Here is a 17,081-nt window from a genome sequence, read left to right on the forward strand (position 1 = left end):
CCCTCCCTCCTGGTGCTTAACCCTAACCGTCAGGGTAGGTGCCTGAGCCTAACAGTCCCTTCTAGTGCCTAATGGTGCATACACACTGTCAGATTTTTCTTTATTTAAAAAATCGTTCAATCGCTCATATCTGAAGGAAAATCTGACATATCTACAAATAGAAAGTATGGTGGTCGCTCAAATCAGCTTAATGATATTGCCCAGGTGCTTGTAAAGGGCGGGGTTTACACTGAACCAGAGAAAAAAAAGGGATATTCCCTCCAGCACACTGCAGCAATATTGGCAAAAATACTTGAATCCTACATGATAACAGAAGTCAGAGGTATTAGTTGCATACATTTGCGTGAGGTCACTGGTACCTAGTGAATTAGGCTGCAGTCTAGCAGACGGCTTTCACTTTGAGATATTCCGTTTGACATTAGCTGAACAAGAATATAACACCAGAGCACAAATACATAATATTATTTTTTATTATTATTATTAATAATGAATATCCTGCAAGTAAACACGTCCGCTAACTAACGAGTGACATGCAATCAGGAAGCCTGATTAGAGAAGATAATTACTGGTTTCTGAATATCAATGCTACTCTTTGGGAAATATTAATTGAATAAGTCATGGTTTACTTAAAAGTAAGCGCCATCTGGAGACGCCTCGAAAACGCTTAGTCACAAAAAAATGAATAGATGTGAGCGATTTGTCTGAGTAAATAAAGCAATATAATTATACTAATGATTAAGGCTATTAGTAAAATAGCTGCAAACTACAGCAAAACATGATGCACCAAGCTATAAAGCATGCCCATCTGCTCTAATGATTAATTTGGCATTAAACAGAAGGATGAAGTCCACGCTTGCACTCTACGTGAACATAAGGCGTGGACAACATTGCACATCTGGGTCTGGTAGTGGAATGGACATATACAGATTATGGGGGCAACCATGCTGGCTGGACCAGTATGTACCTAATCATTTACTAGGAACCAGTGACATCATAAAGGCACTGCCTAATATTCATGAGGCCTGCCTAATATTCATGAGGCCTGCCTAATATTCATGAGGCCTGCCTAATATTCATGAGGCCTGCCTAATATTCAGTGAACAAGTAGATCAGCATGCAAAATAGCTGCATTTGTCATGAGGTTATGTAACAACTGCACAGCATTCTCATACCCCTTTCAGGCATACACCAAAAACCCGGGTTTTCGCTATATGTGAACAGAAATGACCCGGGTCGAAGTCCTGGGTCCATGACCCTGCTCTGTACCAGGGTTTTCCCGGGTGAACCCCTGGTAGGCTGTAGTGTGAATACATCCAACTCAGGTTTCTAGACCTGGGTTTTAAGAAAACTTTCTCATTGGCTGTTCCGTGCACCTGCAGATGACATCAACTGCAGTCACCCGGACCACGACAGGGGAGCAAATTAATTTAAGTGTGTATTATTTTACGTTTAACTTTTTTATGTGAAAATTTTGTCTTTGTATAGACCAAGACTTATATTCATAATTATCTTATATTGTAATGTAAACATTTATTGGTTTTCAATAAAAAAAAAAAACACATTGGAAACAAAGTTTGTGGCCTTTACTCTAAAAATGGTAATTTTTATACTATGTCATTACTGTGAATAAAAAAAATAAAAATAAAAATGTTCCTTTTAAATCCATACCAAATTTCAGGGCAGACCCGGGTTTAGTGTTAATGTATCCGACCCTGGAATTTCCCGGGTTTTGGTGTAGTGTGAATGGGGGTCTCATCGATTTTGTCCCTCACTATTCTACCTTCTCCATCCATCGACTTCAGCTTTGTCCCTCACTATTCTATCTTCTCCATCCATAGACTTCAGCTTTCTGCCTCATTATTCTACCTTCTCCATCCATCGACTTCAGCTTTCTGCCTCATTATTCTACCTTCTCCATCCATTGACTTTGTCCCGCACTATTCTACCTTCTCCATCCATCGACTTCAGCTTTGTCCCTCACTATTCTACCTTCTCCATCCATAGACTTCAGCTTTCTGCCTCATTATTCTTCCCTTTCCTTCATTATAAATCATTATTCTACCTTCTCCATCAATCGACTTTGTCCCTCACTATTCTACCTTCTCCATCCATCGACTTTGTTCCTCACTATTCTACCTTCTCCATCGACAATGTGCCTCACTATTCTATTTTCTCCATCCATCAACTTCAGCTTTCTTCCTCGCTATTCTACCTTCTCCATTCATCGACTTCATCTTTGACCCTCACCATTCTACCTTTTCCATCCATCGACTTCAGCTTTGTCCCTCACTATTCTACCTTCTCCGTCCATCGACTTCAGCTTTGTCCCTCATTATTCTACCTTCTCCATCCATAGACTTCAGCTCTCTGCCTCATTATTCTACCTTCTCCATCCATAGACTTCAGCTTTCTTCCTCATTATTCTACCTTCTCCATCAATCAACTTTGTCCCTCACTATTCTACTTTCTCCATCCACTGACTTTAGCTTTGTCCCTCACTATTCTATCTTCTCCATCCATCGACTTCAGCTTTCCTCCTCGCTATTCTACCTTCTCCATCCATCAACTTTGTCCCTCACTATTCTACCTTCTCCATCAATCGACTTCAGCTTTGTCCCTCACTATTCTACCTTCTCCATCAATCGACTTCAGCTTTGTCCTTCACTATTATTCTACTTTCTCCATCCATCGACTTCATCCTTCACATTTCTACTTTCTCCAACCCATCAACCTTAGTTTTGTCACTTAGGATTTTACCTTCTCCAACCCATCATCATCACCTTTGCCTCTTACGATTCTACCTTCTTCAACCCATAGACTCCATCAACCTTAATTTTGTCCCTCGCGATTCTACCTACTCCAACCCATCAACTTCAACATTGTCCCTCACAATTCTACCTTCTCCAACCCATCAACTTCATCCCTCGCAATTCTTTCTCCATACCAACAACTTCAGTTTTGTTGCTCACGATTCTACTAATTTTTCTGAAAACTTCTAAAACAAATTATAAATAACCAATACTTAAAATAAATTGTTTTTGCAGCAGTCACCTACAAGCAACTGTAGCAGCTATTTTGTCAACCGATACACAAGAACGCCGTTACGGAACCAGCGCCACCACTGAGGAACTTCACAGCTATCCCGTATTGTACCTGTAACACTCTTTTGGTAGTGTCTACAAAGCACCACGCAATGACCCACAGATAGCACTACATGTAAGGAATGAGACTGTGCTTTTGTGCACAAGTTACTCTATGCTATAATCCTATCTCGCTGCGGATCTCACCTTTTCTGCAGGGTCTGTGCTCGCTTTGTCAAACTTTGAGGGTTTAGGAGCCACGATGGATAGCAGCTGAAAGAAACCAAAGTCAAGTAATCGTTATCACGAGATATAGGTCGCTTCCAGGTATTTTCAAATCAGAGGCCCTGCGCATTTTCAAGAAATCACACACTACAATTATCGGGGCGTTTAGTGGATATCGGGTGGGTCGCTCCGATAATTGCATTCTAGGGTGTAGAAGTTAATTTTATTTATTTTAAGTTAAAAAAAAAAAAAGTATCAAAATCTGCACTAATGGTTGTTTTGATGCCATCTAGTGGTCAGTGTTAGAAAATGCCAAGTCCAGACAAGAGATAACAGGCCTGATTCATTACGGATCGCAATATTGCGCACTCATGCATGCAGTTCAACTGCGATAACATGCAAATCCATTGCAATCGCAATGCAAACTCAGCACTATATAAGGACGCCCACTTTACATTGCACACATGCGTAATACTTAGCAGAATAGCGAAACCATCGGTACAATCGAGTACCATCGCAGACTCATGCACATTTGAACAAGCCCTGACCTTACTCAGAAATTGCTAACAACCACGCACACTTTGAGACCATGTATGGTAATGGACAATTTATGCACGCCCCTGCAACGGCGTGCGAACTGGCACACCTGCGTTTCCCTGACCACCACCCCCAGTCACCACCCAGAAACGGTGCTTCCTGTCAGTCTGCGTAGCCTCTGCGATCGCAGTCCCGATCACAAAAGCTAGTTTGCGCACTGCAAAGCATATGCATGCGCGGACGCAACAATCAGGCGACTGCGTGCGTAATCGCCGTTGCGTACGGTAATGAATCAGGCCCAATGTTGGGTTTGTATCATGGAGATGACCAATCCAAGCGCATTCCGTATCTGAAACCCCTAATCCTGGTTTCCCCGGTTAAAATTTTTTAATTCTGTTACCTACACATCTCAATTCATATGTTCAGACAATAGTAGCCGTTTAGCATGTATGGTACACAATACACGTACAGGACCAGAAAGCCGTTTAGCATGTATGGTATACAATACACGTGCAGGACCAGATAGCAGTTTAGCATGTATGGTATACAATACACGTGCAGGACCAGATAGCAGTTTAGCATGTATGGTATACAATACACGTGCAGGACCAGATAGCTGTTTAACATGTATGGTATACGATACACGTGCAGGATCAGATAGCAGTTTAGCATGTATGGTATACAATACACGTGAAGGACCAGATAGCATTTTAGCAGGTATGGTATACAATACACGTGCAAGACCAGATAGTTTAGCATGTATGGTATACAATACACGTGCAGGACCAGATAGCCATTTAGCATGTATGGTGTACAATACACGTGCAGGACCAGATAGCCATTTAGTATGCATGGTGTACAATACACGTGCAGGACCATATAGCCATTTAGCATGTATGGTATACAATACACTTGCAGGACCAGATAGCAGTTTAGCATGTATGGTATACAATACACGTGCAGGACCAGATAGCAGTTTAGCATGTATGGCATACAATACACTTGCAGGATCAGATAGCCGTTTAGCATGTATGGTGTACAATACACGTGCAGGACCAGATAGCAGTTTAGCATGTATGGCATACAATACACGTGCAGGACCAGATAGCAGTTTAGCATGTATGGTATACAATACACGTGCAGGACCAGATTTTGGGAGTAGCCTCAGTCACATTCATTTCATCCTTGACCCTTCTCTCACTGGTTGTGAGCCACAGAAAGAGTACAGGGTGGGACACACTCCCACCTATAATGGTAGGACCATTTACCATGTATATAATTTAAAAGACTATTTCTGTGCAAACTATCACTCATTAACGTGTGGAGGCAAACTATCACTCATTAACGTGTGGAGGCAGCTAGGTTACAACTATTTATTTTATGTACTTCCCACCAGTGTTCCTCTCACAGCCAGGTCTGTTACACATTATTTTATGTACTTCCCACCAGTGTTCCTCTCACGGCCAGGTCTTATACACATTATTTTATGTACTTCCCACCAGTGTTCCTCTCACGGCCAGGTCTGTTACGCATTATTTTATGTACTACCCACCAGTGTTCCTCTCACGGCCAGGTCTGTTACGCATTATTTTATGTACTTCCCACCAGTGTTCCTCTCACGGCCAGGTCTGTTACGCATTATTTTATGTACTTCCCACCAGTGTCCCTCTCACGGCCAGGTCTGTTACGCATTATTTTATGTACTTCCCACCAGTGTTCCTCTCACGGCCAGGTCTGTTACACATTATTCTATGTACTTCCCACCAGTGTTCCTCTCACGGCCAGGTCTGTTACACATTATTTTATGTACTTCCCACCAGTGTTCCTCTCACGGCCAGGTCTGTTACACATTATTTTATGTACTTCCCACCAGTGTTCCTCTCACGGCCAGGTCTGTTACGTATGCACAGCAACCCAACAAAATATAGAGCTCCCTTGCTCAGGGACGAATAACTAATACGCCATTTGATACAATGATCTCTCAGCATTTGGCGCTTTCTCACCCGTAGGGCAGCCGATAAACTCTGGATGACGAAGACGACGGGAATTCCAGCATTTTTAATGGCCTCCACAGCTTCATCGTGTCTGGTTTCTCTCAGATCTACACCCGACACCTGGAAATTATATTCAGAGGCAAATTATACACCTCAAATACAGGTTCTGTGTCACTATTCTATCATAGGAAACATTTTTAACAACTGAAACACATAATCAGTTTTATTGCAAATTTAGTAATGTACAAATTAGTACCAACATTTAAAACAATGCAACTGGAAGGGGGGAATGATCTACATAATGGCCAGACAGGGAGTACAATAATAAAATGCAATAATTCTAGATACCATAGCTTAAACTAATATTTAAATTCACTAGTTGATAACGAAGGCAGAGGTTTTACGGTACTCTGTGTTCGTGGGATGCAATTCCCACACTTGTCTGGGGTAAAAGAATGGTGAGAATGGTAACATGATGGTAACAGGATGGTTGTAATGGTAACAGAATGGGTAAAATGGTAACAGAATAGTTAGATTGGTAACAGAATGGTGAGAATGGTAACAGAATGGTGAGAATGGTAACAGAATGGTTAGATTGGTAACAGAATGGTGAGACTGGTAACAGAATGGTTAGAATGGTAACAGAATGGTTAGAATGGTAACAGAATGGTTAGAATGGTAACAGAATGGTTAGCACCTGTAAGTAACACCAGCGGCGATAGAGGCAGATAATTTATGTAATTGCAACTATTATCCAACAACTTGGTTACCTCTCCTACGGTCTCTGCTATGACTATGCTAAATACTAACAATACAATTATGTCATACAGAAGATTATGGAGATCGTCACAAATATTGGGGGTTGCAAAAAAAAGCTTTGAAGGGCCGCAGCAGACTAAAAGAGCCCTGTATCAGAACATAAGTCATCCGACAGGTCCTTATACTCCTGGCAAGAGACACATGAAGAACATTGAACCTGGTAAACGTCTCAATTGACATATGTAATACTTTAATATTTACAGATATTTTCAAACTTCGCTGCTAAGCAGATGCATGTAACCACACCCTATAGAGTCCTGCACTACACGATTAAGCTTCCTTGCAATGCAAGATGCTACCTAAATGAAGTTTGTATATTCATCATATTCTAAAAGGTCCTCCCACAAGTCAAAAATATATTGTTGGGTTATTGGGCTTCGCTTCTGACTAATTTTTCCCTATTGTTTGTGCGCACTTGTGTGCCTATGGTCGGGGGATTAGATCATAGGCTCCACAAATTGTACTGTACAAATGGTTAGATTGAAAAATACAGAAACTGTACAGGAACAAATCTTTAAAGCCTTGAAACTTAGGGTAAGTTGGTAACTATGCCATGGAAGTCCCAGGGGTGAGGAACCGGTAGGCGTCCAGCTCAGTGGAATAAGACGGGAAGGCGACGTCACCAGGAGGAACAAAATTTACAGAACTGTTCCACAAACTATTAGTCCCATGGTGCATTTACAGTGCATCCGGAAAGTATTCACCACGCTTCACTTTTTCCACATTTTGTTACATTACAGCCTTATTCCAAAATGGAATAAATTCATTTTTGTCCTCAAAATTCTACACACAATACCCCATAATGACAACATGTAAAAAGTTTTTCGAGATTTTTGCAAATTTATTTAAAATAAAAAAAACTAAGAAATCACATGTACATAAGTATTCACAACCATTGCTCAATACTTTGTTGATGCACCTTTGGTAGCAATTACAGCCTCAAGTCTTTTTTGAATATGATGCCGCAAGCTTGGCAACCTAACTTTGGGCAGTTTCGCCCATTCCTCTTTGCAGCACCTCTCAAGCTCCATCAGGTTGGATGGGAAGCGTCAGTGCACAGCCATTTTCAGATCTCTCCAGAGATGTTCAATCGGATTCAAGTCTGGGCTCTGGATGGGCCACTCAAGGACATTCACAGAGTTGTCCTGAAGCCACTCCTTTGATATCTTGGCTGTGTGCTTAGGGTCGTTGTCCTGCTGAAAGATGAATCGTCGTCCCAGTCTGAGGTCAAGAGCGCTCTGAAGCAGGTTTTCATCCAGGATGTCTCTGTACATTGCTGCATTCATCTTTCCCTCTATCCTGACTAGTCTCCGAGTTCCTGCTGCTGAAAAATATCCCCACAGCATGATGCTGCCACCACCATCCTTCACTGTAGTGATGGTATTGGCCTGGAGATGAGCAGTGCCTGGTTTCCTCCAAACATAACGCCTGGCATTCATGCCAAAGAGTACAATCTTTGTGTCTCATGGTCTGAGAGTCCTTCAGGTGCATTTTGGCAAACTCCAGGCGGGCTGCCATGTGCTTTTTACTAAGGAGTGGCTTCCGTCTGGCCACTCTACCATGTAAGCCTGATTGGTGGATTGCTGCAGAGATGGTTGTCCTTCTGGAAGGTTCTCCTCTCTCCATAGAGGAATGCTGTAGCTCTGACAGAGTGACCATCGGGTTCTTGGTCACCTCCCTGACTAGGGAGGTGACCAAGATCCCCCGATCGCTCAGTTTAGACGACCGGCCAACTATAGGAAGAGTTCTTGTGGCTCCGAACTTCTTCTTTTTATGGATGATGGAGGCCACTGCTCATTGGGACCTTCAAAGCAGCAAATATTTTTCTGTACCCTTCCCCAGATTTTTGCCTCGAGACAATCCTGTCTCGGAGGTCTACAGACAATTTCTTGGACTTCATGCTTGGTTTGTGCTCTGACATGCACTGTGAAGTGTGGGACCTTATATAGACAGGTGTATGCCTTTCAAAATCATGTCCAATCAACTGAATTTACCACAGGTGGACTCCAATTAAGCTGTAGGAACATCTCAAGGATGATCAGTGGAAACAGGGTGCACTTGAGCTCAATTTTGAGCTTCATGGCAAAGGCTGTGAATACTTATGTACATGTGATTTCTTATGGAGCATACACATGGTCAGATTTGTCAGATCTGTCAGATGAACGATTGAACGATTTTTGACCGCATTAAAATGAATGGAATCGTCCAAGTCTGACTGCAAACACATCAGATGTCAGATATAGTTATCTGACCATCGGGAACGCGCATCATTCAAATCGTTCATCTGACAGATATGTCAGATTTTCCTTCAGATATGACCGATTGAACGATTTTTTAAATCATTATCGTTCAGATCTGAAGAAAAGTCTGACCGTGTGTATGCTCCATCAGTGTTTTTTTTTTAATGAAATTTGCAAAAAAATCTCAAAAAAACTTATTACACGTTGTCATTATGGGGTATTGTGTGTAGAATTTTGAGGACAAAAATTAATTTATTCCATTTTGGGATAAGGGTGAACATAACAAAATGTGGAAAAAGTGAAGCGTTGTGAATACTTTCCGGATGAACTGTAGCTGTAAGTTTTGAACATTTCAATTTTGGAATTTACTCTTAAATTCTCCTATTCCCAATCCAACCACATCACCCGGTAGAATGAAATGATCGTGGCAGTTCTGCAAACCATACTGCAAATTTACAAATACAGTGCAGAATTGAAAAGGAAAAAGCTGGATAATGGGGCAATTCAATTAGCGGCCTGGCCGTGAAGTGCTGTCCAGGAAAGTTACATCGCGACCAGCAACATCGCTAGTTTCTCCTTGCACCCCATAGAAAACTAGCGATGCTCAGCCTACCCTAATAGGCAAATAGGAGCGCAGCCAAACATTGCGGGATGTGTACAGCGGCACAGCGTCTCCAATTCAATTGGTCGGTAAGACTGTATTGTTTGTATTTGCTATTACACTTACTTCTAGAATTTTATCTCCAGTCTTCAAGGCATTGGTTCTCCCCGCGGGACTGTCTTCCAGGACCTGCTTAATAAAAATCCCTTTCAGCTCCTCCCCATTTTTGAGGCGTTTTATAACGGTTTGCCCACCAACAATGCTGATTCCAAGGGAAACTTCAGGCTCTCTCCAAATTTCTACCCTGAAAGGAGATCAGAAAACAGGAGATGGTTGGACAACAGTAATGCAGTTATTGGAAGTGGTTAAAGACAGGGACGCACACTGACAGCTATGACATACACACGTGGGGCGCTCCAGTGGCTGAATGTTGGGGTCTCCTCTCCTTCCCCTTCTTCCCGTTCAGGTAGTTTCCTATAGATAGAATAAAAGTGACAAATGTAATACAGAGTACAAGACAGCAGTGCATCTTACTGCAAATGCCATTACTGCCATGCAAGTACCATGTACCAGTACATCCATGCCCTGCACCTGGGGCGAAGCTGGGAAGATAGAGAGCACTGGGCATCACAGGAATTTTTTGAAGTGGCCACTAACTGACTTCCATCGTTTTGTGCTGTTCTGCATAGCACGGCTATAGGCTACATGAGCTATCGTATACTACTGGAAAAGAAGGATACAACCGTATATACTCGAGTATAAGCCGACTTTTTCAGCACATTTTTTGTGCTGAAAAAGTACCCCCTCGGCTTATACTCGAGTGAAGTGTAGCGCTGACCGGACGGAGTTCGGTAAGTGCTACACACTGCCAAACACACAGCCGCCGGAGCCGGCAGCTGCGTGTTTGGTGTAATCAGCAGCGGCTGAGAGTCTGTCAGACTCTCAGTGGCTGCTGCTGCTCCCACTGCGGGAGCCATCTTCCGGCTCCCGCAGTGGGTAATGGGAGACACGTCGTCATGACGACGTCTCTACCATGCAAAGCGGCCGGAGGAGTGGATAGCGGCGGGACCAGGAGTGGGAGTTTCAGGTAAGTGATTTTTTTTTTTAATTCTTATCACGTCTCTCTCTATTGGGGGGGGGACTACAGGGGGCACTACCAGGGGGCGTTTACTACAGGGGGCACTACCAGGGGGCGATTACTACAGGGGGCACTACAAGGGGGCGATTACTACAGGGGGCACTACCAGGGGGCGATTACTACAGGGGGCACTAAAAGGGGGGATTACCACTGGGGGCACTACAAGGGGGGGATTACTACAGGGGGCACTATAAGGGGTGATTACCACTGGGGGTACTGCCAGGGGGGGATTACTACTGGGGGCACTAAAAGGGGGGGATTACCACTGGAGGCACTGAAAGGGGGGATTACTACTGGGTGCACTACCAGGAGGGATTACTACTGGGGGCACAACCAGGGGGAATTACTATAGGGGGCACTACCAGCTGTTGCCATTTCCCACACTAGGCTTATACTCGAGTCAATAAGTTTTCCCAGTTTTTTGGGGTAAAAGTAGGTACCTCGGCTTATATTCGGGTCGGCTTATACTCGGCGTATATACGGTAATACAACATTAAAGGCACTGTACCATCATTAACGTAATGTCCAGACAAGTTATTATCCTGCTTTAAAGAGACACAGAGGAGAACACATTTGGTGCTTCTTACAAAGTTCGTACAGTGAATATAATGGAGAAAATAACTTCATATTAACTGCTGGCTCGTAAAATAAGTTATTAGACTTCCAATGAAAATCTGGGAAGAGTAACTGTGCAGCCTTTGGCTAATCACTATTGGTACCTGCGATATGGGACCGTTAAAGTGCCCCCCCTTCGTCTACACACAGTGAAGACCGACAATTTTGGGGCAATATTCATCACCGAGGCAATAGGCAAAAAAGTGCCTTGTGCCTCAGTGATGTCACTGATCATTAGGAAATAGCTAAATCAAATATGGGCTCTTCATGCAAAATGTTCCAGGCGCCCTGCAAGTGTGTAAGCGACATTAAAAAATGCACAGTACAGGCAACATTATTAACCATGACAAGGAATTAACGCTGCTACTACAGAAAAAAAAACTTCCAAAATACTAACAGGAAGCAAAATTACAACAAAACTCTACATCTATCTATGTTAAACAAAATTGATTCAAAGACGCAGTCTCACAGCTTTAACATTTAATGCGATCATGCCCAATATATTATTAAGTGTGACACCTACTGTATTTGCCTGAATGTATAACCGTTTATTAGATATCTAGATAGAGCCAGGAGCAATGCAGGTTGAGTCTCCCATATCCAAAATGCTTGGGACCAGGGGTATTTTGGATATCGGAACATTCTGTATTATCTCCTGGATAAATGTTAGGAAGTATGACATAAGGCAAGCTGTACCTTCGGTAGGGATTTCCATTGAATGCAATAGTGAGGGGGTATATTGTGCTTGTGTGGGCGCTTCCAGGGTCAGAGCAAGCCTAAACTATGACTGTGATGAGTATCCCTAGTATAAAACTCACAGGAAGGTCAATACTGGCAATGAAAGGGTGTCATCCCATTGAGTGCTCTGCCATCAATAGCTGAAGGTTTTGAACTATAGTCGGACAACAATTTATGGCTGAAACATCAATAGTTCGCAGCCACACATGCGCAAGCCTCTGAAACCAATGGTAAAACTAGGGGTGTTAAAATGGTAATTGAAGGCTCCATAGCAAGAGTTTGTAAGGGGCCCTTTGTACCACCCAATGGTGAAAAATATATAACACACTTAACTTTGAGAAGGAAGATGAGCCCCCCTCAGCTCTGGGCCCCACTGCAGCTGCATCCTTTACACCTATGGTAGTTACGCCCATGGGTAAAACCATCTACCTTTGCCAGCTAACCATTGATGGTCAACCCTAATTTTTGCCACCTACATAGGAGACCCATGGGATTTCAGGTACCTTTACCATAAGGGTCTTGTGTTATTATTTATGGTCCAATTCCAGAATTTAAGCAAAGGCTTTGTTCTGTCTCTTTCTGTGTGATCGATCAGGATCTACGAGATCTGCTTCACTTTCCTGCCAGCCCTGATTATCACCTTCACCAGTCCACTATCTGCTCCCAAGGGAGATTACTACAATAGGGGCTAGAACAGGGCAGCCAGTCCGCTAATAAACTGCACTAGAAAAACATTGGCCCTCATTCAGAGGCGGTCGCAAGAAGCGATCGCTCTCTCTGAATGAGGGCGGCCGCTTCCTTTTTTTTTTAGTGTGGCCTCCTGGTCGCTAGCTAAGCTGTGGGTTACCACCCACAGCTTAGCAACCGACCAGGGTGATGGTCGCGATGGTGAACACCATCGCGACCTGCAACGAGACCCTAAGGTTGGGTCTTGGCAAACGCAAGCCCCAGGGAGCTTCCTGCTCTGATTGAGGTCAGTGCGGCCGCCCACAAAACGGCAGGAGTTCCTTAAGGAACGCCTCCATTTGTGAAATAACCCCTCGCCCCCAAAAAACAGGGTGAGCTGTCGATCAACATCGACAGCCGCCCCTTTTGTAGAGAGCTCCGGAGTGAGAGAGATTCTCTCTCGCTCCGGGGCTTGCGCACGCACAGCGCCGCACATGCTGCGCATGCGCAGGGCTAACCATCGACCAGGTTGCGAGCGCATCGGTGCTTGCGACCGGGTCTGAATGAGACCCATTGTTTCTTATTGTCAATAACAACTTTTTTTTTTTTTTCAACAGTTTCTAAAATTGGCCCCTACAGTGTATCACCGGTATAGGGGCATATTCAATTAGATGCAAAAAGTCCCGTACTTTTCGCTGACATCACTGGTTTTCAGTGCGAAGAAGTATCGTGCTCGTCCCCGTTTATCCCCGTAATCAAAAAGAAATCAGCGAAAACGGGACCCGGCGAAACTGTAACATGCGAAAAGTGCTGTCAGATTTGGGGAAATCAGCCTGACACCCCCCAAAAGATGCATCGACATTGGGGATCACTATAGATACCCCCGAATAGCTCTGCTGAAGGTATTTGGGGTTCTTAAATGGTCTCAATAGCTGCTATTTAGTGTCTTTGCATTAGTGGTGAAGAAAATTATTTAGCAGGTTTTTTTGGTGAAAATAAGTAGTCCCAGCAAATTTGGGGTACATGAAAATGGGTGCTAGCATATTTTAAAGTTGCTAAAGTGAACTTTTAATAAACGTAAAAAATCCACCTGCCGCGACCACCTGCAAACTTAAGAACACCTGGGGCATACTTGGGGACCCCCTGGAGTCTATTTTGCTAGTTATTAAGTTTGTAACTCAACTTTGGACTTTTTCGCCCCCAAAATGAAAACACTTTTTTGGGGTGATCTAAAGTATTTTTTAAACTTTTTTTACGCAGTTTACCTTTGGGGGACTGTCCCAAGGGTGCAGGGAGGTTTTCCGAGGTTTGCACCCCAAAACCCCAATTCTGTACTTTTTTTTGACACCTATTCATAGGCAAAACTTTTCACAGGTTCAAATACATTGGAGTTTCCGCACCGGTGAAAAAGTCTCCAAAATTGAATACGGAGGAAACTTTTCGCATGGCGAAATGTCACTCGCGATGCAGTTTTCTGCGAAAAAGTTTTTCGCACCTAAGTGAATATGGCCTATAGAATGGTCGATGTAACCTCCATAGCTGCATCAGTCATGTACCCAGCATCCCAATGCACCCGATTTAGGGGACTGTCCCGCACATCAGGACTATTGTCCCAATTCCAGGAGAACTGTGCCCCACTAATGGATTCCCCTCAATGCTGTGTGTGTGAGGGACAGGTGGGTGGGCACAGCAAGGGTGTTTGTAGAGCAGTATAGAGAGGACTGGGAGTGACCCAGCACTTTGGAAACTCTGGGTATACCCAAGGGGCACATGGCCCTGTTCTATTCTCACACATGGTCCTGAATACTATAATATATAATCTGTGAGGATCTGCCACCTCTTTATCTGGCCTAAGTTGTGTTTTTTCTGTCATTTATGTACCTTGCAATGCCCAAATAATTCTCCCCCCACCTTCCCCCCAAAAATTATATTACAAAAATCATATAACTAGGCCATTCCTTCAAGATATTGTATGAAGAGGCGATGATCACAAAGAAGGCAGTACAGCAGCAGGATTTACTGTAAACTGAGCATAGGGAAGAGAAGGCAAACAATGGCACCTCTCCTGAACGAGAGCTCAGCAAGCAGATTATACTAGCACCAACAGAAGTTGTTCAATAGCATGAATAATTATTATTATTATTAATCATTTCAGTTTATATTAGACAAATTATAGGGTTACAGTTCTTTTAAATATTTTTCTTACGGATACAACTTTGGTAAAATAGACGACAGCTCATTAATTCTCAGCTTGGAGGTTTGTCCTACACGCTCATGCTGTAAGCAGATCTACTTGTGTCACTCAGAGTCTTCAGATGCCCTCCTGATTAGGTCATAACAAAATAAAATAAAATTCTACCCAAGGGAGATGAGAGAGCATAAAACTCGATTGGCAAAATAGACGTTAATGGCACTGCACGATACCCTTCTGAAACCGAATTTATCATTCCATTACCGAGTCAGAAGTAGGGAGCTCATTATATCGTAATAAAATTATACACCTTCTGAAATGTTGTTAACGAAAACACAATAATGTTTTATGTGCCATCCTTACAAAAGCCAAATAGATCAAGCCTCGGAAACCCTTGCCGCTCTGTTGCCTCTTCTAGATCGTCAAATGATTGATCAGACTTCAACAGAATACGCATAAATATACCGGCACCTCCAGATTTTATACCCAGTTTTTAAACTGAGAATATGCCAAGTTTAATTTCAGTCCAAAAAAAGAGTAATAAAAGTACAGAAGCCTTTGGCCCATTTTTATTAATGATGGAGGAGAGACAAAGATACAGTTACAGAAATTGGCTATTAATGGTTGGTGTAAGGGTCTTCAACCTTGGCCCTCCAGCTGCTGTGGAACTACACATCCCAGCATGCACTGCCATAGTTTTAGCATGCTGTTATATCAAAAAGGTGGCAGTGCATGCTGGGATGTGTAGTTCCACAGCAGCTGGAGGGCCAAGGTTGAAGACCCCTTTTCTATACTATATTACTGGGTACTTTGCACTGAAATTTGTCTTTTTGTGATCAGTCTACAACAGAGGTTTTCAAACAGTTCCCGATTTCCAGGTCACCCAGCAGGTGCACAGGTGTACTCATTACTCACTGACACACTTTAAACGAGCCACAGTTGGAGCTAATTATTTCACTTGTGATTCTGTCAGGAGACCTGGCAAACATGACCCGTTTGGGGTCCTGAGGACCGAGTTTGAGAACCTGTGCTCTACAAAGATGATGTTCAAACAATTGCTTGAAGAGCCTTCAAAATACTACAAAACTTCTCCTACTAATAAAGTGTGTTTCAATGTTTTTATTTGGATGACACGTCAGGCCTGAGCCAAGTCTGTCCCTTACAGCCAATATAAAAAGGCTTCAGGGAGATAGATGTGTCCTCCTAAATCTATCCTCAATACGCCATGCAGCGCGACATGCCTGACGTGAGGGAGCCGTCAGGTCCTGTGCAGCACTGGTCGCATCGGTAGTCTTTTTGTGCCGAAAATGCAGATCCTACAATGTGACCCCTTCCACCTGGTACAAAAAGCTCTGCTCCTGGATTTCTCTCTTAATTGATGACTGCAGCTACTTGTGGTGAAACACCTGCCTCATCTTTTAGCTAGCTCTACACAGGTGTCTGTAATCATTAATTAAGAGAGAAATCCAGGAGCAGAGCATTTGTACCGGGTGGAAGGGGTCATGTTGGAGGGTAGGAAAATGCATCTAAGGGCCGTATTCAATTAGGCTGCGAAAAACCCGTTATTGGCGATACTTTATCGCCGATGACGTCATTTTCTCAGTTTTCACTTTTCCCCGTATTCAATTTCAAAGACTTTTCACAGGTGCGAAAAGTCTTTGGCAAAATCTAGGGATAAGTTTTCACAATAGAATAGGTGGCGAAAAAAAGTACAGAATCGGGGTTTTGGGGTACAAACTAAAAAAAAGTACCCTGCACCCCTTGCACTGTCCCCCCAAAAGTATTCTGTGTAAAAAAAAAAAAAAAGAGTTCCACAGGACAGGACACTCCACAAAATGCAAAATGTATTTATTTTTGGGAGCAAAAAATAAAAATTGGGGTGACAAACCTTTTAAACTAGCAAAATAGACTGTGCGGGGGTCCCTAAGTTTGCCCCAGGTGTTTTTTGATTGCGGTTTGTTGCGGCAGGTGGATTTTTTCACTTTAGGGACTTAAAAATATGCTTGCATCCATTTTCATGTACCCCAAATTTGATGGGACTAGTTATTTTTCCCAAAAAATGTTTGTCAAAGACGCATAAAAGCACCTGTAGAGACCGTTTAAAGACCCCACATACCTTTAGCAGGGCTATTCGGGGGTACTCATAGTGAACCCACATGTCAGAGCATCTTTTGGAGGGTGTCAGGCTGATTTCCCCTAAAATTACAGCACTTATCGCAGATTTCCTTTTCGCCGGG

Source organism: Taudactylus pleione, unplaced genomic scaffold (assembly GCF_031769625.1).
Source record: "Taudactylus pleione unplaced genomic scaffold, aTauple2 ptg001478l, whole genome shotgun sequence".
Lineage (NCBI taxonomy): Eukaryota > Metazoa > Chordata > Amphibia > Anura > Myobatrachidae > Taudactylus > Taudactylus pleione.